Raw genomic sequence first — 23866 nt, 5'->3', positions numbered from 1 at the left:
AGGGGCTCGAACCGGGTCGGACGGCACCAGTGAAGCAATACAGAGGCTCTGGAAGAGTGGTTCGAGCTTGGGAGGGGCTGGAATGGTGGGGGTGAACCGCAGGGATGGCAAACTTGAGCTCGGGGACGGCGGCCGGAGGCCTGCCCGGCCGGGCTGCGGCTTTCTACTGTGTTGTGGAGTGTGTGTGGTGAGTTGGTGATGCTCGAGAGAGTTGGGGAGGGCTGTATTTATAGGTGAGCAAGGAGAGAGCATCAGGATCTGCGAGAGGGCTTCTGGACATGGCGCCCGGCGACGAACATCGTCAGTGAGAGGGGGAGAAGGTGACGCAGCTCATGCGGGCACTGTGAGAGGGCGAAGACGAGCATAGGAACGGGGGGTTGGCGAAGAGCACAGTGGCGGTGCACTGTTCGGTTGGCCAGGTCGCGCCCGTGCTCGCTGCGGCGAGCTCCGGCGTTGGCGAGCACCAGGGCGGAGTTAAGTGGGTCGAGACGGCAATGGTGGCGCGGTTTGGCAAGGTGCAGTAGCCGGGGAAGCGAGCACGCGATGAACAGAGCACTCGGCGGCGTCCAGAGCGCGTCGACTAGCACGTTGGCATCATGCACACACGTGGTCACTGCATGAACTTTGGCATAGAGCCACGGCTTGCCATAAATTCATGTCTAGCGTGTAGACCTTAGTGGTTTGGGTCATTCTAATGCTTTGACTCTAGCCCAGCTGCTCTAAGTTAGAGTATTACTCCGTGGTAACTTTCTGGGCTGTAACTTTGGGAGTTAACTGTGGTCAAACTAGTAAGACTTTAGGGCTTAATTTTGGTGGTCAGTAGTTTCTTAGGAAGGTAATGATGCTTAAGAAAAATCAGCCTCAATGGACCAAGTAAAATGGTACTTGCTGTAGAAACTACCTTTTTCTGACCAGAATAGAAAAGATTTTCTGTAGCAAAAATATTCCAAAAAGTGGTGCAATATTTTTGCTCAGGGAGGTGCCCTAGGGTTCAAAGAATAGTTGTGAATTTTCTCAGATTTTTGTGCGCAAAGAAAATGGGGGTTGCTTTGGAGCATATGTTGCTGGTTAGGGTTATTGAGTAGGAAATGAATATTTTTCATTTAAGAAAAATATTCCTATGCTTATTTGGAGATTAACCAGAGAAGAAAAGATGGCTTGGGGAGGGGTGAACCACTTGGGTGAAAGTCATGGGTATGGCCAAGGGTTTAATTCAAACTAAAATGATTCAAAATCCCAAATTCAAATAAGAAGGCAACCAAATTCAAAGGAAAGAAGAGGGGGCAAAAAGCCAGGCTATCACAAACCTCCCCCACTTAGGATGAATCTCGTCCTCGAGATTCGGTTGCTCAGGCAAACAATTCTGGATAGGTTGCCTTTAGAAATTCCTCTCGTTCCCAAATTGCCACTTCCTCTGTGTGATGCTCCCACTGAACCTTATAAAATTTTCTTCCTTTACTACGAGTGACCCTTTCCATGTCATCCAAGATTCTGAACGGTTTCTCCTCATTTGTTAAATCCTTAGCCAGCTCTAATTCTGACATATCAGTCTTTTTCTTAGGAGGCGATATACATTGTCTTAGCTATGAGACATGGAACACATTGTGCACTTCTAGCAATTCCGGGGGCAATTCCAACTGATATGCAACAGTACCCACTCTGGACATAACTGGAAATGGACCAATATACTTGGGTGCCAATTTTCCGCAAGTCTGAAATCTTTTGACTCCTTTCATAGGAGTGACTCGCAGGTATACATGGTCTCCGGGTTCAAAACTGATATGTTAGTGCTTTTCATCATAATAACTCTTCTATCATGATTTAGCCAATTGCAATCTGTCTCGGATTTCCTTGACTTGCTTTTCAGCCTCCATCATGAGATCAGTTCCGAAAATACGACTGTCTCCAGTTTGAGGCCAATTTGACAGAGTGCGGCACTTATGGCCATACAGAGCTTCATAAGGTGACATATTTAGACTGGTCTGGAAGCTGTTGTTGTAGGAGAAATCGGCATACGCTAGACAATCTTCCCATTTAGGTCCTTGGGCCAAAGCACATGCTCGCAGCACATCTTTGAGTATTTGGTTTACATGTTCATTCTGACCATCTGTCTGAGGATGATAAGCTGTGCTATATTTTAGTGCAGTCCCCAAAGCTTGATGGAGACATGACCACAAAGCGGAGGTAAAAAGTGACCCTCTGTCGAAAGTGATTTTTCATGGTACTCCATGCAGACTGACTACTATGGACACATATAACTATGCGAGCTGATCGACTCGGTAAGTGGTTCTGATGGGAATAAAATGAGCTACCTTGGTTAATGTGTCCACTATGCCCTATTGCGTCATTGCCTCGATGAGTCTTTGGTAGGCCCGTGATAAAATCCGTACAGACATCATCCCACTTCCATTGTGGAACGGGCAAAGGTTGGAGGAGTCCGGCGGGCTTCTGGTGTTCTGCCTTCACTTTGTTGCATATGTCGCAACAAGCCACAAAATAGGCGATGTCTTTCTTCATCCCATCCCACCAGAATATCTGCCGAAGGTCTTCGTACATTTTGGTACCTCCGGGGTGAATAGAATATGCAGACTCGTGTGCTTCTACCAGTACCTTCTTTCTTAAGTGTGCTTGATTTGGTACACAAATCCTTCTGCGGAACCTTAGTGTACCTTGCTGATCCTTAGAAAAATCTTGGGTCTGGCCTTTTAACATACGCTTGATATGCTTTTGAAGCACCGTGTCATCGCACTGGGTCTTGCGGATCTCATCCTCGTGGTTAGGAGTAACTTACATCATATTAGCAAGATCAGTATCAATAATGACCAGGTTGAGCTGAGTGATCTCTTCCTTAAGTTCGGGAGGCAAGGACTCCATCATGGTATTCAGACTGGCAGGCTTCCGGCGTAGTGCATCGGCAACCACGTTGGCCTTACCCGGGTGATAATTAATTCCAAGATCATAATCATTGACTAACTCAAGCCATCTCCGTTGACGGAGGTTTAAGTCTGGCGGAGTAAATATGTACTTGAGACTCTTGTGGTCGGTAAATATTTGACACATTTTTCCAATGAGGTAGTGTCTCCAAATTTTTAGAACACGAACCACCGCTGCCAATTTCCAGATCATGAGTAGGATAGTTTCCTTCTTGCGGTCGTAGCTATCGAGAAGCATATGCTACCACCTTGCCTTCTTGCATAAGTACGCATCCAAGACCATGTCTGGAAGCGTCACAGTATACATCAAAGCTACGGTAGATGTCTGGAAGAGTCAACACAGGTGCTATTGTCAGTCTGATTTTTAGCTCATTGAAACTTTTCTCACAGTCCTCAGTCCATTAAATTTTCTTATCTTTCTTGAGAAGCTCTGTCATTGGCTTGGCAATCTTAGAGAAACCTTCAATGAAATGACGGTAGTACCCGGCTAATCCAGGGAAACTCCGGATTTGGGATACTGTCGTGGGTGCCAGCTAATCAAGCATGTCCTTCATCTTACTTGGATCCATGGCTATACCTTCTGCTGATAGCACATGCCCATGGAATTCAACTTGCTTGAGCCAAAACTCGCATTTACTGAATTTGGCATATAGCTGATGGTCACGGGGTCTTTGTAAGACAGCTCTGAGGTGTCCCTTGTGCTCTTCTTCACTTTTTGAGTATATGAGGATATCATCGATGAATACCACTACAAATTTGTCCAGGAAATCCATGAATACTTTGTTCATCATATGCATGAAGAAAGCAGGGGCATTGGTGAGGCCAAAGGACATAACGGTATATTCATAAAGACCGTATCGGGTAGTGAAAGTGGTCTTAGGAATATCTTCCTTTTTGATCTTGAGTTGGTGGTATCCAGTCCTTAAATCAATTTTGGAGAATACTTTTGCCCCACTGAGTTGATCAAATAAATCGTCAATCCTAGGTAGTGGATATTTGTTTTTGATGGTGACATCATTCAGCTGACGGTAATCCACACACATACGGAGACTACCATCCTTCTTGTCCATGAATATTGCAGGTGATCCCCATGGTGAAGAGCTGGGGCGGATATAACCTTTCTGGAGCATCTCATCAAGTTGTTTCTTTAAATCCACCAATTCTAACGAAGGCATCTGATAATACTTCTTGTATAGCGGTGCGGTCCCGGGCAAAAGATCAATTGCAAACTCAAGCTCTCGGTCCGGCGGCATTCCTGGCAATTCTTCTGGCAATACGTCAGGAAACTCACTGACAACAGGAATTAATCCCAACTCATCAGCCACATCGGTGAAGACCATTTCTTTCTTGGTTATGCTAATGCAGGCATAGAATTTTGTAGTCTGCACTTCCTGACTTGTCAAGGTGACTTCTCGGGTCGCGCAGTTAATGCATACTTGGTATTGGGTTAACCAATTCATCCCCAAAATAATGTCCAACTGGGAAGATTCGATGACTATCAAGGAAGTTGGAAAACGGACTACATTGGTATTAGTTTCCAAATTACGGCAGACCAGATTGCCTCTGAGCATAGATCCCAGGGATTGTACCAGCATATTCTTGCTCAAAATTAAACAAGGAAATTTTTTTTGGGCAGCAAAACTACGCGAAATAAAAGAGTGGGAACCCCAGAGTCAAATAAAATTATTGCAGGTATGCTATTAACAGAAAACATACCAATGACGACTTCGGGGTTCTCTTGGGCTTCATCTACGGAGAGGTGATGAACTTGCCCAGTGATGTTTTGCTGGACAGGGTATGGTTCCATATGGTTGACTTGTGGCCTGAATGGGGCATTTGCCCTGCCGTTCTTGGGAGACTGTCTGACATAATGTCCGGTTTGCCCACAACTGAAACACGATTTGTTGTGCTGACATTCTTCTCGTACCAGGTTGGTTATGACATTCTTGACTTGAGAAGTGGTTTTGTTAACATTCTGCTGCCAATTGGGCTTGTACTCTACTTGAGTGTGCTGCCAAGTACGAGCCTTTTGCACTGGCTGACCATCCTTCCTAGGATCGAACTTGTGCTTGTGATCATTACTGGTAGGCTTGTTGTCATGTATAAGCTTGTGCTCTCTCTCAGCAATGAGGGCCTTGTTTATCAGAGTTTGAAAGTCTGGGAAATCAAACATATTGAGTGTGCATAGGAGGTGCTGGTTTAATCCTCCAAGAAATCTGTCAATTTTTCTTTGTTCTGTGGCCACATCATAGAGGGAATAGTGGGCCAAGTGATTGAACTTATGCAGATACTCACTCACAGACTAGCTTCCTTGGATGAGTGCGAGGAATTCATGCTTCTTGACCTTCATAATACCAACAGGAATATGGTATTTGTGGAAATGATCCTTGAACTTTGTCCAAGTGATTTCTTCATTAGCAGGCCACATGGCCTTCGCATTATCGCACCATATAGCGGCAACTTCTTCGAGAAAATGCGTAGCAAACGAAACCTTGTCATCCACTTCAATACGAGCAATTTCAAGCTTTTTCTCAATAGTTCGTAAACAATCGTTTGTGTCCAAGGGATCAATAACTTGGCTGAAACTGGGAGGCTTGGTTCTCTAAAAATCTGACAGTTTGGAGTGTTGGCCATTCTAATTTCCATTCTGCCCAACCATAGCTTGTACACTCTTTAATATTTCAACCAGATGATTATTCCTTCTTTCCTCAAACATGCGTAAAATTGGCTCGGTAGAGGGCGGATTTGGTGGTGGAGGCGGTGGTGGATCGTACGGCTCGGGGGAGTGCCTTGCCTGTCGTGCTGAACGGTGAACAGGGACATCCTCGCAAGTGTTACTGCTGCTGCCTCCCCGCATCATCCTATTATTTGTTTTTTCCCAAGATAACTGAACCGAGATGAGCAACATCCAAAGTAGTGGGGAAAATACCAGCGACAAAACCCGAAGGAAAAGAAAACATAATATTGAAGGAAACACCGCAAATAAGAAAAAGTTCCAACATAATTATACATAGACTCATATATGAAAGATAAATGCCATGATAAGTTCAACTACTCTCATACATGAAACGAGACATCATGACTCGTACGACTACATCCGTACATCAACATGACAACAGCGGATACTCGAACGCTCTAATTCTCTGCTGGTGCTGCCGGTCCTCTCCTGAAGCGGACTCGGATCCTAAACTGACGACGTTAACCGAGACCTTTGGGTTAAAGGTAACATGACGATGCTCCCTCGAGGGATCTCCCTCCGGGGTAGGTGCAGGATGAGGCTGGAGCATTAGGGCTACGGGGGTAGCGAGAAGGGAAACCCATTCAGCATGTGCACTGAGAGGAGTTACGGCCGAGGTGCCCGAGCTACTCGGAGGAGTAACGGGGGAAACATGTGAGCTAGAACTTGGTGGAATATAAGGAGTGAATCTAGAGGTGGCTAAAGCCGTGCGAGCACGAGTCAGCTCTCAAGCCACCTCGTGAATCAGAAGGTAACTAGAAGTGATATATCGAGAAAGGTGGCTAGCAGCACTATCTGACTTTGGATCAATGATAGGAAAACGAACAGCGTAGCTCGACAAGGACCTCAAATGCAGCAAATTGGACAACCTAAGAAGTGGTGGGAGCGAAACCGCTCCTGGAGGTACGAATGTAAGTGCTGAGGATGAACTGGCGCACAGAGTAACCACGGCATGATACTCGTACAATGAGTCTGCTAGATGCTCCCGGTACGCCCGATATGCTGGGTCATCACCGTGAGGGTACAGTCGACACCACACGTTACGAAGAAGATGCGGGGATGTGTATGGCATCAGCTCCAACTGACACGGATACGGTACCGGAGCCATCTACACTCATAGCCATTAGTGGGTTAGAGATAAAAATAAAATGAGTGCATGAAATGCAACAATCAGCTACAAACACTGCCGACACTCAACTTTTAGTCTAACTAATGTCCAGTTAACACGTGGTAGTCTAGCGTGTCCTGAAGTCAGCACGACTCTGATACCAAGCATTGTGGCACCCCGGCTCAGAGCAACCAGTTTACCTTGCATTGCCAGCCCAAAGACCATGTCTTTTGGCAACGCAAAATGATAACCCACAAGTATAGGGGATCGCAACAGTTTTCGATAAGTAAGAGTGTCGAACCCAACGAGGAGCTAAAGGCAGAACAAATATTCCCTCAAGTTCTATCGACCACCGATACAACTCTACGCACGCTTGACGTTCGCTTTACCTAGAACAAGTAGGAAACTAGAAGTACTTTGTAGGTGTTGTTGGAGAGGTTTGCAAGATAATAAAGATTACGTAAATAAGAAGTAGGGGCTGTTTAGATAAATGCACAACTAAATTAGTTTTAGTAAAGAGCTTGTTGTTACGAGAAAGTTATTTGTCCCTAGGCAATCGATAACTAGATCGGTAATCATTATTGCAATTTTATTTGAGGGAGAGGCATAAGCTAACATACTTTCTCTACTTGGATCATATGCACTTATGATTGGAACTCTAGCAAGCTTCCGCAACTACTAAATATCATTAAGGTAAAACCCAACCATAGCATTAAAGCATCAAGTCCTCTTTATCCCATACGCAACAACCCCCTTACTCGGGTTTGTGTTTCAGTCACTCACGCAACCCACTATAAGAGAATCATGAACGTATTGCAACACTCTACAGCGGGGATCCCTCACGCTTGCGCGACACGGAGAGCACCATAGGGCAGCACCAATAATAAAACATGCAACTCAAACCAATCTTGATCATCAAATAGCCCATAGGACAAAACGGATCTACTCAAACATCATAGGATAGCCATACATCATTGGGAAATAATATATAGCATTGAGCACCATGTTTAAGTAGAGATTACATCGGGTAAGAGAGAGGTTACACCGCTGCATAGAGGGGGGAAGAGTTGGTGGTGATGGCGGTGAAGTTGTTCGTGAAGATTGCGCTGATGATGATGGCCCCCGGTGGCACTCCGGTGCCACCGGAAGTGAGGGGGAGAGAGCCCCCCTCCTTCTTCTTCTTCCTTGACCTCCTCCCTAGATGGGATAAGGGTTTCCCCTCTGGTCCTTGGCCTCCATGGAATGGGAGGGGCGAGAGCCCCTCCGAGATTGGATATGTCTCTCTGTCTCTCTCTCTTTCCGCGTTCTCTGATTCTTCCCTTTCACCGTTTCTTATATTCCTGGAGATCCGTAACTCCGATTGGGCTAAAACTTTAACACGACCTGTATCCGGATATTAGCTTTCTTGCGGCGAAAGAAGGGCATAAACCGCCTTACTGGGTGGCCACGAGGGTCAGGGGCGCGCCCCCTACCTCGTGGCCCCCTCGGGCATCGTCTCGCATGGATTTTTCTTCCCAAAAATCATATATATTCCAAAAAAAATCTCCGTCAGTTTTTATCTCATTTGGACTCCGTTTGATATGGATATTCTATGAAACAAAAAAGATGCAACAAACATGAACTAGCACTGGGCACTGGATCAATATGTTAGTCCCAAAAATAGTATAAAAAGTTGCCAAAAGTGTATGAAAGTTGTAGAATATTGGCATGGAACAATCAAAAATTATAGATACGACGGAGACGTATCAGCATCCCCAAGCTTAATTCATGCTCGTCCTCGAGTAGGTAAATGATAAAAAAGATAATTTTTGATGTGGAATGCTACCTAGCATAATCTTGATCACATATCTAATCATGGCATGAATATTAAGACACGAGTGATTCAAAGCAATAGTCTATCATTTGACATAAAAACAATAATACTTCAAGCTTACTAATAAAGCAATCATGTCTTTTCAAAATAAGAAGGCCAAAGAAAGTTATCCCTACAAAATCATATAGTCTGGCTATGCTCCATCTTCACCACACAAAATATTCACATCATGCACAACCCCGATGAGAAGCCGAGCAATTGGTTCATACTTTTTAATGCGCTTTAGCTTTTTCAACCCTCACGCAATGCATGAGCGTGATACATGGACATAGCACTATAGGTGGAATAGAATATGATGGTGGAGGTTGTGTGGAGAAGACAAAAAGGGGGAAAGTCTCACATCGACGCGGCTAATCAACGGGCTATGGAGATGCCCATCAATTGATGTCAATGTGAGGAGTAGGGATTGCCATGCAACGGATGCACTAGAGCTATAAGTATATGAAAGCTCAAACTGAAACTAAGTGGGTGTGCATCAAACTTGCTTGCTCATGAAGACCTAGGGCATTTGAGGAAGCCTGTCATTGGAATATACAAGCCAAGTTCTATAATGAAAAATTCCCACTAGTATATGAAAGTGATAACTCAAGAGACTCTCTATATGAAGAAGATGGTGCTACTTTGAAGCACAAGTTTGGTAAAAGGATAGTAACATTGCCCCCTTTTCTTTTCTCTTTTTTTGGCGGGCTTCTTTGACCCCCTTTTTCTTTATTTAGGCTTCTTTGGCCTCTCTTTTGGGGGGGGGGGGCAATGCTCTAATAATGATGATCATCACACTTTTATTTACTTACAACTCAAAATTACAACTCGATACTAGAACAAAGGTATGACTCTATATGAATGCCTCCGGCGGTGTACCGGGATGTGCAATGATCTAGCGTAGCAATGATATCAAAAAATGGACAAGCCATGAAAACATCATGCTAGCTATCTTACGATCATGCAAAGCAATATGACAATGAATGCTCAAGTCATGTATATGATGATGATGGATGTTGCATGGCAATATATCTCGGAATGGCTATGAAAATGCCATAATAGGTTGGTATGGTGGCTGTTTTGAGGACGATATAAGGAGGCTTATGTGTGACCGAGCGTATCATATCATCGGGTTTGGATGCACCGGCAAAGTTTGCACCAACTCTCGAGGTGAGAAAGGGCAATGCACGGTACCGAAGAGGCTAGCTATGATGGAAGGGTGAGAGTGCGTATAATCCATGGACTAAACATTAGTCATAAAGAACTCACATACTTATTGCAAAAGTTTATTAGCCCTCGAAGCAAAGTAATACTATGCATGCCTCTAGGGGGATAGATTGGTAGGAAAAGACCATCGCTCGTCCCCAACCGCCACTCATAAGCAAGACACTCAATAAATACCTCATGCTCCGACTTTGTTACATAACGGTTCACCATACGTGCATGCTACAGAAATCACAAACCTCAACACAAGTATTTCTACTAATCCACAACTACCCACTAGCATGACTCTGATATCACCATCTTTATATCGCAAAACTATTGCAAGGAATCAAACACATCATATTCAGTGATCTACAAGTTTTATGTGGAATTTTATGACTAACCATGTGAATGACCAGTTCTTGTCATCCCTCTAAATAGATATAAGTGAAGCAAGAGAGTTTAATTCTTTATACAAAATATATGCCCACGCTCTAACAAATATAAGTGAAGCAAAAGAGCATTCTACAAATGGCAGTTTTCTATGTAAAGAGAAACAGGCAATCCAAACTTCAAATGATATAAGTGAAGCACATGAAGCATTCTATAAAGCCATACTCAAAAGATATAAGTGAAGTGCATAGAGCATTCTATAAATCAACCAAGGACTATCTCATACCAGCATGGTGCATAAAAGAAAAATGAAAACTAAATGCAAAAGACGCTCCAATACTGCACATATCGCATGAACGAAACGAATCCGAAAACATACCGATATTGTTGAAGAAAGAGGGGATGCCTTCTGGGGCCACCCCCAGCTTAGACGCTTGAGTCTACTTGAATATTTACTTGGGCTGCCTCGGGCATCCCCAAGCTTGAGCTCTAGCCTCTCTTCCTTCTTCTCACATCGAAACCTTCTCGATCATCGAACACTTCATCCACACAAAACATCAACAGAAAACTCGGTAATATCCGTTAGTATAATAAAGCAAATCACTACTCTAAGTACTATTGCAAACCAATTCATATTTTGTTTTTGCATTGTGTCTACTGTAGTATAACTTTTTCATGGCTTAATCCACTGATATAAATTGATAGTTTCATCAAAACAAGCAAACTATGCATCAAAAATAGAATCTGTCTAAAATAGAACAGTATGTAATAATCTGAACATTCACCATACCTATGTTACTTGAAAAATTCTTCCAAAATTAGGAAAAATAAAAAATTTGTATAGGAAGACAGTGAAAAAAGAATCAGAACAGTCTGACGTTCCAGCTAAAAATGTAAAATCGCGCACTACAGCCAAAGTTTATGTCCTGCACCGTACAAACCATCAAGCAAATGTAAACATCCTAAAGGCAAACCTTGCCACATTATTTTTATAATACAATGTAATTGTACAAGGGGATAATTATTTTTGTTGAAATTTTTTTGTAATCAAGATTCACAAAGTTGCCATGAGCATGAAAAAAGTTTAAGGAGCTCTCCCACTTCAACAATGCTTGTCTTTCTCACTTTCACTTTCCTTTTTGAAAAAGTTTTGTGTTCCCCTCTTTATTTTTGTTGTTTTTAAACTATATGAAAGCACTCAACAGAAATAAATGACTATCTAAAACTTCCGGGTTTTTTCCCTGGCAGCGCTTTCTTTAAAGCCATTAAGCTAGGCATATAGTGCTCAAGTAGTGAATCCACCCGGATCCCAAGGTATATCAAAGCCAATTTTAATTAACAATGATTTGTAATTTAGTAGTGAGCACAAAGTAACATATATCACGCAACAACGAAGTCTAACTCTCTTCATATGCATCGACATGTCATAAAAGAACAATTCATGCACACAAAGTAAAGGCCAATGCATAACATAAGAAGTTTCTTGCAATTTTATCATATTGGAAACATAGAGAGGTGGAGATATAGTTACTCTCTCATAATAATTTCAAGTAGGAGCAGCAAGCACATGCATATTATATTCATCAAAATCATCATGTGCAACGGTAAAAGGCAACCCATCAATATAATCGTTAATAAGTGCAAACTTCTCTGATATAGTGTAGTCGGGAGAATTCAAAAAGATAATAGGACTATCAAGTGTGGGTGCAATAGCAACAATTTCATGTTTAACATAAGGAACTATAGCAAGTTCATCTCCATGATCATAATTTATATTGGCATCTTGGACACAAGCATAGCAAGCATCATCAAAAAGGGATATTTCAAAAGAATCAACGGGATCATAGAAATTATCATAGAACTCATCCTTCAGCAAGCATGAAGGGAAATTAAACAATGTATGAGTTGAAGAGTTACTCTCATTAGAAGGTGGGCACGGGTAGCTAATCCGCTCTTCCTCCTTTTGTTCTTCGCCCTCCTCCTCATCTTTTTCATCCAATGAGCTCACAGTTTCATCAATTTCTTATTCCATAGATTCTTGCAAAATATTAGTCTCTTCTTGGACAGCGAAGACTTTCTTAATAAGCGCATTAATATAGGAATTATATTCATAATTATCATAGCAATATTTTAGGATAGATAAACTTTCAGGCCTATAAACATCATCAACAAGAGCTTCATACTTTTCAAACAAAGATTCAATTTCATAAGCACCCTTAAAAGCAACAAATTCTTCTATTTGTTCCACATCATAGTAATCATATATACCATTAGCATAAGAAGCTAAGGTTTCATTATCATTAAATTCACATGAAAAGGGAAGGTGTGGAGCCTTCATCCTAGAGCAACAAGTATAATCATATCTCAAGCATAGTTGTCTAGCATACCAATACAATATATAAATTTTATCCCATAATAGTTTGCCTTTTTTTGTCAAGTGATAATCCCTAAAGTATTCACGTTAATCCAACGTCACTCCCATTACCAGATTGAATGAGGTTTTCTCAGGAGTATCAAAGTGGTACATACTATTTTTCACATATTGAGCATCGAGGGTTTTAGGAGGTTCCTCATCTCCATGAGCAGCAAGTACACCTAATTTTTTTGGTATTTAGTGTTCCATATCCATAACTAAAGATAGAGAACAACTAAGAATGGCAAGTAAAAATTACTTAGTGATAAAGCAAACAAGCACACACGAGAATATTCACCCCAGGCTATGGCTCCCCGGAAAGGGCGCCAGAAAAAGGTCTTGATAACCCACAAGTATAGGGGATCGCAATAGTTTTTGATAAGTAAGAGTGTCGAACCCAACGAGGAGCTAAAGGCAGAACAAATATTCCCTCAAGTTCTATCGACCACCGATACAACTCTATGCACGCTTGACATTCGCTTTACCTAGAACAAGTATGAAACTAGAAGTACTTTGTAGGTGTTGTTGGATAGGTTTGCAAGATAATAAAGATTACGTAAATAAAAAGTAGGGGCTGTTTAGATAAATACACAACTAAATTAGTTTCTGTAAAGAGCTTGTTGTTACGAGAAAGTTATTTGTCCCTAGGCAATCGATAACTAGATCGGTAATCATTATTGCAATTTTATTTGAGGGAGATGCATAAGCTAACATACTTTCTCTACTTGGATCATATGCACTTATGATTGGGACTCTAGCAAGCATCCGCAACTACTAAAGATCATTAAGGTAAAACCCAACCATAGCATTAAAGCATCAAGTCCTCTTTATCCCATACACAACAACCCCCTTACTTGGGTTTGTGTTTCAGTCACTCACGCAACCCACTATAAGCGAATCATGAATATATTGCAACACCCTACAGCGGGGATCCCTTACGCTTGCGCAACACAGAGAGCACCATAGGGCAGCACCAATAATAAAACATGCAACTCAAACCAATCTTGATCATCAAATAGCCCATAGGACAAAATGGATCTACTCAAACATCATAGGATAGCCATACATCATTGGGAAATAATATATAGCATTGAGCACCATGTTTAAGTAGAGATTACAGCGGGTAAGAGAGAGGTTACACCACTGCATAGACGGGGGAAGAGTTGGTGATGATGGCGGTGAAGTTGTTCGTGAAGATTGCGATGATGACGATGGCCCCCGGTGGCACTCCGGTGCCACCGGAAGTGAGGGGGAGAGAGCCCCCCTCCTTCTTCTTCTTCCTTGACCTCCTCCCTAGATGGGAGAAGGGTTTACCCTCTGGTCCTTGGCCTCCATGGCATGGGATGTGCGAGAGCCCTCTGAGATTGGATCTGTCTCTCTGTCTCTCTCTGTTTCTGGTTCTCAAATTCTTCCCTTTCACCATTTCTTATATTCCCGGAGATCCGTAACTCCGTTTGGGCTGAAATTTTAACATGATATCTATCCGGATATTAGCTTTCTTGCAAAGAAAGAAGGGCATAAACTGCCTTACGGGGTGGCCACGAGGGTCAGGGGCGCGCCCCCTGCCTCATGGCCCCCTCGGGCATCTTCTCGCGTGGATTTTTCTTCCAAAAATCATATATATTCCAAAAAAATCTCCGTCAGCTTTTATCCCATTTGGACTCCGTTTGATATGGATATTCTGCGAAACAAAAAATAGTATAAAAAGTTGCCAACAGTGTATGAAAGTTGTAGAATATTGGCATGGAACAATAAAAAATTATAGATTCGATGGAGACGTATCACACAACATCTTCGTACAGAAAACAACCACTTTATTGCTACTAGCAGAACATAGTTCACATTACATCAATTTGTGAGGCCAAGCTGCACACCCGGTGCGGCTAAAGAATATGTACATTATTTAGTGAACATAAAGGGGCCTCGATCATAACAACTATGTGGCAGCAGAATGACGATGAAGCAGGATTCCATAGCACAGGGACACTGGTGTGGAGACGATCTAGACTCGAATAGCACTCCGATCCAACGAGACTTTCTTGAAATCTGGCATGACACACCAAGTCAATACACTGAATGTACTTGCAAGCTCACAACAAGCATAAACATAATGACAAACAATACCAGGATATTAACCAAATTATCATCAATGCAAAATCATACTAGGCATGTAGTGAACTAGTTCTCGTGCTTGAAGTCCCTCGGACTTGCTTACCAAGAGGGTTACCTCGTAACCAAACGGTGATATTTCTTGGATCACAAACAGACCAACACTTTGGTCTCCAAACGGGTTACATCGTAACCAAACAGTGATCTTACTCAAATCACAAACGGACCAAAACTTTGGTCTCCATCATCAACACAGTTTCTCAACCATCATCTTTCCAACAGTGCCATGTTATTAACATTAGTGCATGATTATTTAAATGTTGACCCTTGGTGTGACCTCACTAGTAGAAAATAGGGCTTTGGTCCAGGCCGGGTCAGCCCATTAGTCCCGATTCAGTCCAGAACCCGGACCAATGTGGGCATTGGTCCTGGGTCGTGAGCTCAGGGGGCCGGTTGGGCCACGTGGGCCATTGGTCCCGGTTCATCTGGACCTTTTTGTCCCGGTTGGTGGGATGAACCGGGACCAATGGGCCTCGCTCCTGGCCCACCACCATTGGTCCCGGTTGGTGGCTTGAACCGGGACCAAAGGCTCCCCTTTAGTCCCGGCTCAAGTCACCAACCGGGACCAATGAGGTGCCTATATATACCCCTCGCTCGCGAGCAGAGCACCCCAGTGCTCTATTTTTCTCTGGCCGAGGGGGAGAGGGCTTGGTGGTGCTCTAGCTCACCTTCAGTGCACACAAGGTGTTCGATGGAATGCCCGAGCCACACTACTTAAGCTTTCTCCTCTCCAAGCTCGACCTCCAAGCTCCATTTTCCATAATATTTGTCTAGGTTTAGTGGTCCCTCACGCCCCTTCCCCGTCTTCACTGCCGTCGATCACCCGCGCCGAGCTCATCGCCGGCACCACCGTGGTGAGCCTCTTGTTCTTATCTTCTTTCTCAAAGGAAAAATATTCTTACTTGTATGTTTACATAGATACTTGTATTATTTTCTTACTTTTATTATTGCATCTTATATAGTGTGATGGTTTTGGTATCCGCCCCCGTCGACCCTCGTCCTGTCTATGATTCGGATGTGGTATATATATTATCTTTATAACTATTGGTTCATTTATTGTTGATGAAAATTATGCCGACCAACGCGACATAGATTTTATTTATGTAGGATGTATGTGAATCGGAAATGCCAACCGACCCTATTGTCGAGAGGTTAAATTTAGTTGAAGAAGAAAACAATTTGTTGAAGGAAAAAAATTAAAAAAAATTGAGGAGGAGAAGATGATATTGGAGTTGCATGTTGCGGATGTCGTCGATGATCACAAGATCAAGATGGATGCAATGCGCTTGAATATTAGAAAGATTAGAAAATATGCCATTCATACCGAGGCTTGGTATCATTATGCCGTTGGATCAATTGTTACCTTGGTTGCGATTATGATCGCATTTGTTTTCGCATTGAAATGTTTTACATAGTTTCAATGTATGGTTTAATTAATTAGATGCTCTGGAGAGCTATATGTTGTTAGATGAGAACTATGTATGCACTTTGGTTTTAATGTGATGATGAACTTCTATTAATTTGGACACTTAATTATATATAATGCACGCAGATAAACTGGCAATGGATGTACAGTAACAGACACACCCGCGAGTACATTAAGGGCGTGCATGAGTTTCTCGATGCGGCTGAGGCAAACAAGCAGAATGGTTTTATGTGTTATCCATGCACTGAATGTGGGAATACAAGGTCTTACTCTAACCGGAAAATCCTTCACTCCCACCTGCTTTACAAGGGTTTCATGCCACACTATAATGTTTGGACGAGGCACGGAGAAATAGGGGTTATGATGGAAGACGGCGAAGAAGAAGCGTACGATGACAACTATATGCCCCCTGAATACGGTGATGCTGCAACGGGGGGAGCTGGTGAAGATCAAGAGGAACCAGATGATGTGCCCAATGATGCTGCAACGGGTGAAGCTGCTGAAGATCAAGAGGAACCAGATGATGTGCCCGATGATGATGATTTCCGCCGGGTCATTGTCGATGCAAGGACGCAATGCGAAAGTCAAAAGGAGAAGGTGAAGTTCGATCGCATGTTAGAGGATAACAAAAAAGGGTTATACCCCAATTGCGAAGATGGCAACACAAAGCTTGGTACCGTACTGGAATTGCTGCAGTGGAAGGCAGAGAATGCTGTGGCTGACAAAGGATTTGAGAAGCTACTGAAAATATTGAAGAAGAAGCTTCCTAAGGATAACGAATTTCCCGACAGTACATACGTAGCAAAGAAGGTCGTATGCCCTCTAGGATTGGAGGTGGAGAAGATACATGCATGCCCTAATGACTGCATCCTCTACCGCGGTGCATACAAGGATCTGAACGCATGCCCGGTATGCGGTGCATTGCGGTATAAGATCAGACAAGATGACCCTAGTGATGTTGACGGTGAGCCCCCCCAAGAAGAGGGTTCCTGCGAAGGTGATGTGGTATGCTCCTTTAATACCACGGTTGAAACGTCTGTTCAAAAATGAAGAGCATGCCAAGTTGATGCGATGGCATAGTGAGAACCGAAAGAAAGATGGGAAGTTGAGAGCACCCGCTGACGGGTCGCAGTGGAGAAAAATTGAGAGAAAGTACTGGGATGAGTTTGCAAAGGACCCAAGGAATGTATGGTTTGCTTTAAGTGTGGATGGCATCAATCCTTTCGAGGAGCAGAGCAGCAATCACAACAATTGGCCTGTGACTCTATGTATGTATAACCTTCCTCCTTGGATGTGCATGAAGCGGAAGTTCATTATGATGCCAGTTCTCATCGAAGGCCCTAAGCAACCCGACAACGAAATTGATATGTACCTAAGGCCATTAGTTGAAGAACTTTTACAGCTGTGGAATGGAAACGGTGTACGTACGTGGGATGAGCACAGACAGGAGGAATTTAACCTTAAGGCGTTGCTATTCGTGACCATCAATGATTGGCCCGCTCTCAGTAACCTTTCAGGACAGATAAACAAAGGATACCACGCATGCACGCACTGTTTAGATGACACTGAAAGTATATACCTGGACAAATGCAGGAAGAATGTGTACCTGGGCCATCATCGATTTCTTCCGACCAACCATCAATGTCAAAAGAAAGGCAAGCATTTCAAAGGCGAGGCAGATCACCGGAAGAAGCCCGCCATGCGCACCGGTGATCACGTGCTTGCTATGGTCAATGATTTACACTACGTAATCTTTGGAAAGGGTCCCGGTGGACTAGCTGTTCTGAATGACGCTGAGGGACACGCACCCATGTGGAAGAAGAAATCTATATTTTGGGACCTACCCTACTGGAAAGACCTAGAGGTCCGCTCCACAATCGACGTGATGCACGTGATGAAGAACCTTTGCGTGAACCTGCTAGGCTTCTTGGGCGTGTATGGGAAGACAAAAGATACACCTGAGGCACGGGAGGACCTACAACGTTTGCACGAAAAAGACGGCATGCCTCCGAAGCAGTATAAAGGTCCTGCTAGCTATGCTCTTACAAAAGAAGAGAAAGAAATCTTCTTTGAATGCCTGCTCAGTATGAAGGTCACGACTGGCTTCTCGTCGAATATAAAGGGAATAATAAATATGCCAGAGAAAAAGTTTCAGAACCTAAAGTCTCATGACTGCCACGTGATTATGACGCAACTGCTTCCGGTTGCATTGAGGGGGCTTCTACCGGAAAACGTCTGATTAGCCATTGTGAAGCTATGTGCATTCCTCAATGCAATCTCTCAAAAGGTGATCGATCCAGAAATCGTACCAAGGCTAAGGAGTGATGTGGCGCAATGTCTTGTCAGTTTCGAGCTGGTGTTCCCACCATCCTTCTTCAATATCATGACGCACGTCCTAGTTCATCTAGTCGACGAGATTGTCATCCTAGGGCCCATATTTCTACACAATATGTTCCCCTTTGAGAGGTTCATGGGAGTCCTAAAGAAATATGTCAGTAACCGCGCTAGGCCAGAAGGAAGCATCTCCATGGGCCATCAAACAGAGGATGTTATCGGGTTTTGTGTTGACTTCATTCCTGGCCTTAAGAAGATAGGTCTACCTAAATCACGGTATGAGGGGAGACTGACTGGAAAAGGCACTCTTGGAAGAGACTCAATAATATGCAGGGACGGATATTCTTGGTCTCAAGCAAACTACACAGTTCTACAGAACTCTACCTTGGTGACCCCGTATGTCGATGAACACAAGAACAGTCTGCGCTCCAAATACCCAGAGCAGTGCGACGACTGGATTACATGTGAACACATCAGGACTTTCAGCAGTTGGTTGGAAACACATCTCAGAGGTGACAACACTGTTTGTGATGAGTTGTACTTGTTGTCCAGGGGACCATCTTTGACTGTACTGATTTACAAAGGATACGAGATAAATGGGAATACATTTTACACGATCGCCCAAGATAAAAAGAGCACCAACCAAAACAACGGTGTCTGCTTTGATGCAGCAACCGAGAGCGGAAAGGACACATATTATGGTTACATAGTGGACATATGGGAACTTGACTACGGACCTGATTTTAAGGTCCCTTTGTTTAAGTGCAAATGGGTCAATCTGTTAGGCGGCGGGGTACAGGTAGACCCACAGTACGGAATGACAATAGTGGATCTGAAAAATCTTGGGTACACTAACGAACCGTTCGTCCTAGCCAATGATGTGGCACAGGTTATTTATGTGAAGGACATGTCTACCAACCCGAGAAAAAGAAAAGATAAGGAAGCGAATACATCATACGATGAGCCAAAGCGCCACATAGTTCTTTCAAGAAAAAGGGACATCCTGGGAGTGGACGGCAAGACAGACATGTCTGAAGATTATGAAAAGTTCCATGAAATTCCTCCCTTCAATGTCAAGGCTAACCCAAGCATCCTGATAAACAATGAAGATTATCCATGGTTACGACGCAATAAGCAAATGACACAAGCGAAGAAAAAGTGAAGACTTTCTCCCGCAACTATTACTATGATACCATGCCAACTTTGTAACACATGAACATGCTACCATTGTCCGTTTTGTACATGCACATGCTATGTGGGTGAAATTATGATACCATGACAACTTTCAACTTTTTCAGAGTTCATTTGAAATGGTTTCATGTCTTATGGTTCGGCCCTTGTAATACCATGACCATTAGTCCCTGGCCCATGCCAACTTTCAACTTTCAACTTTCTAAAACTAATGGCACTAACAGAAAGTTTATAATTTTGCTCCTCGCCCCTGGCCCATGACCATTAGTCCCGGTTTGTGCCACAAACCGGGACTAAAGGGTTGGTCCTCGTTGCCAGCAGAGTTTTGTCCCACCTCGCCAACTGAAGGGGGCTCACACCGGTTTATAAGCCCTTCCCTCTCTGCCTTGTTGATCTCCTCTCAAAATGAAAATAGATGCCCTAATAGAGAAAAGTTTAACCTAAATTCATAGTGAATTTCTCTGAAATTCATAGAAATTTACTAGGAATTTAGGTTGAATTTTCTCGATAAGCGTATCATTCTCATTTTTTAGTAAGTTAATCACAAACTTGTGATTCAAACAATTTTCAAAGAATTCAAATTTTAACTATTCAAATTTGAAAACTAATGGCACTAACAGAAAGTTTATAATTTTTCTAAAACTAATGGCACTAACAGAAAGTTTATAATTTTGCTAACCTAAAAGCAAACAGAATTGAAAATTAAAGCAAAAAACAAAAGAAAATAAATAATGCAGAAAACAAAACATAAAAACTGGAAAAAATAGCAACAATAACTATTTTGTTGTAAGTAGAAACAAAATAAAATAAATAAAGCAACAAAAAGTTTATAATTTTGCTGACCTAAAAGCAAAAAGAATTAAAAAAATAAAGAAAAAAACAAAAGAAAATAAATAATACAGAAAACAAAACAAAAAAACTGGAAAAAAAATGAAAATAGCAATAATAAGTATTTTGTTGTAAGTAGAAACAAAATAAAATAAATAAAGCAACAAAGAAAACAAAAAAACCAAAAAAAGTATTTTCAAATTTGAAAACTAATGGCACTAACAGAAAGTTTATAATTTTTCTAAAACTGAAAGCAAAAAGAATTAAAAAAATAAAGCAAAAAACAAAAGAAAATAAATAATGCAGAAAACAAAACAAAAAAACTCGAAAAAAAATTAAATATAGCAATAATAAGTATTTTGTTGTAAGTAGAAACAAAAAAACAAAAAAAGTGCCACCTACTGGGCACCCACGGCCTGAATACGACTAGAAACCCTACCATGGGCCAGGATTCAGGCCCACAGGAGGCCCAGTAGGCCCACAGGCACACATTGCACGGTTAGGCCCGAAAGCCTGCTTTAGAGATGAGCTCGAGAGGGAAGGCGCACCGCACCTTATAAACAGGTGCGACTCCCTCTCAACTAGCAAGGTGGGACTAAACATTTGGGCGCGGGGCATCACAAGGCCTTTGGTCCCGGTTGGTGGCACCAACCGGGACTAAAGGGGGGAATTGGTCACGGTTCGTGGCACGAACCGTGACCAATTCCCCCCTTTAGTCCCGGTTGGTGCCACCAACCGGGACCAAAGGCCGCCGCTTCCTGCCCTTTGGGCTGCTGAAAAGAGGCCTTTGGTCTCGGTTGGTGGCACCAACCGGGACTAAAATGGGGCATTGGTCACGGTTGGTGCCACGAACCGTGACCAATGCGCCGTCTATATAAGCAAGATTTCTGAAAAATTTCGTTCAGTTCTTCCATCGCGCCCCGACGATGCCGCCAGGCTGCCCCTCTGCGTCCCGCGCCGCCCCGACGCCGTCGCCACCTCGCGCCGCCCCGACGCCGCCGCCGCGCGCCACTCCGCGCCGTCGCGGTCTCTCCGTGCTGCCCCGACGCCGTCGCCTCCCCGTGTCGCGCCCCGACACCGTCGCCGCCCCGCCTCTGCCTCGCCGTCGCCGCCCCGCCTCTGCCTCGCCGTCGCCTCTGCCTCGCCGCGCCCCAGCTGCCCCGCGCCGCCGTCGCCTCTGCCTCGCTGTGGTCTGGGCCGGCACCGCCCCCCTCTTCCCCCTTTTTTTTGCAAACACATATATGTTTTTTTCTTGCAGATTATATGTATATGTATGAGTATATGTATGAGTATATGATGATGTATGAGTATATGTATGTGCTGAAAAGATAGATTTTTAGAAAAAAATACTATTTTTCTGTTGATGATATGTTGATGTTTTTTTCATATATGCATTTTTTCATATATGTATTAATTTTTTTAAGTTGTTAGTAGATATTGATTTTAGGTTAGTGCATTTATCACTGATTTTAGGTTAGTTGATCGATTTAGTGCATTTTATGTTTGTTGCATTTTATGTTTGTTGCATTTTAGGTTAGTGCATTTGCTAAGTGATATTAAGAAAGGAAGGAAAAGAAGGATAGGAAAGAAGAAAATAAGAAGAAGAAAGAAAGAACAAGGGGAGAGGAAGAAAAGGAGAAATAAATAAGAAGAAGGAAAAGAAGAAAAAGAAGAGGAGAAGAAGAAAGTGTAAGTGCATCTAGTGCCACCCCTAGTTGGTTTTGGAGTATTGACGACAAACCTAGTTGAGGGACTAATGTGTTTGTGAGAATTGCAGGATAACACAGGTAGAAGTCCCTCATTGATTCGGTTTTCCTACCAGAGATGACCCCTAAAAATGTATGAAGACATTGATGTCAAAGGTGGTATATGAAGATATTCACATCGAAGACTATGACAAGAGAAGACATCGCATGAAGCCTATGGAGCTCGAGGACCTAGATCTTTCGTAGTTCTTTTTCTTCTTTGTTGAGTCATAGAAACCACCGTACTGTCAAGTGGGGTCCAAGAGAACCAGTCAGAATGACTGAAGTGATGCTTAACCAAAACCTATGTCTTCGAGTGAAGACTATGAGAGCGAATCTTGTCCAGAGTCGGACAAGTCAGCTTTGCTTGTAGCCCAAGTAAAGTTGCCGTGTGAGTTTGAAATCTGACCCTTGGAACACGTGTCAGTTCGTTAGTCACCCAGGGTCATTTCGGACAAATCAGGTCGGGTTGCCTAGTGGCTATAAATAGCCCACCCCCTACAACCATAAATGGTTGGCCGCTCAGAGTTAGAGTATGGCTTTTGTCGTTTGAGAGCAGCCCACCTCGAAGCCTTTGAGAGAGAATCCCTTGCGGGGATAAAGCCCTAACCACCCAGAGCCAAAGAGAATTAGGCATCACTTAAGTCTTCTTATCTGTGTGATCTGAAGACTTATTACACTTGAGGACTGTGAATCCTCCAGCAGGTTAGGCATCGCATTCTGAGCATCCAAGAGACATTGTGGATCGCTAGTGAACGAAGTCTGTGAAGGTTTGGGAGTCTACCTTAAAGACTTACCACAGTGATTGGGCGAGGTCTGAGTGACCTTAGCTCAAGGGGAATATAGTGAGGACTGGGTGTCCTGAGCTGCGTGTTCAGGACTGGGTGTCCAGGACTGTGTGTCCTCAGGTTTAAATACCTAGCCACCCTAACCAGACATACAGTTGTCACAGCCATTGGAACTGGTCCAACAAATCATTGTCTTCAATGAGTCACTGGTTTCATCCTTCCCTTCCCTCTACTTACTGTTACTCCTTGTGAAGTCTTTGTATGTTTGCACTATCTTTTGTCTTCACTGAGTGACTGCGTGTTCTGTTTGGCTTCATAACATCTTCCTACCTGATCCTTACTACATTGCTGCTATTAGTCATTGTGCTCTCACTCCATTGAATACTTGACTATGGTTTGCCTAGTGTAATCTACCTTCCGCTGCATGGTAATAGGTTTATTTCTATCATTTGTCTTTGAAACTTCCACATTTTGAAGACTTTCATAAAAATCGCCTATTCACCCCCCTCTAGTCGATATAACGCACTTTTAATTGGTATCAGAGCAAGGTACTCCCTTGTTCTGTGTGATTCGGTTTAACCACCTGGAGTTTTAGCTATGTCAACTGCAGGGATAATCAAAGTCTCCGCTGCGTGCCCCGTCTTCGATGGAACTGAATATCCCTACTGGAAGAATAAGATGCACATGCATCTTGAAGCCATTGACGTCGACCTATGGTATGTCGTCAAGAATGGCGTTCCCAAGGC

Source organism: Triticum aestivum, chromosome 4A, assembly GCF_018294505.1.
Source record: "Triticum aestivum cultivar Chinese Spring chromosome 4A, IWGSC CS RefSeq v2.1, whole genome shotgun sequence".
Taxonomy (NCBI): domain Eukaryota; kingdom Viridiplantae; phylum Streptophyta; class Magnoliopsida; order Poales; family Poaceae; genus Triticum; species Triticum aestivum.
The sequence above is the reverse complement of the archived record's forward strand: the minus strand, read 5'-3'. Positions refer to the sequence as shown.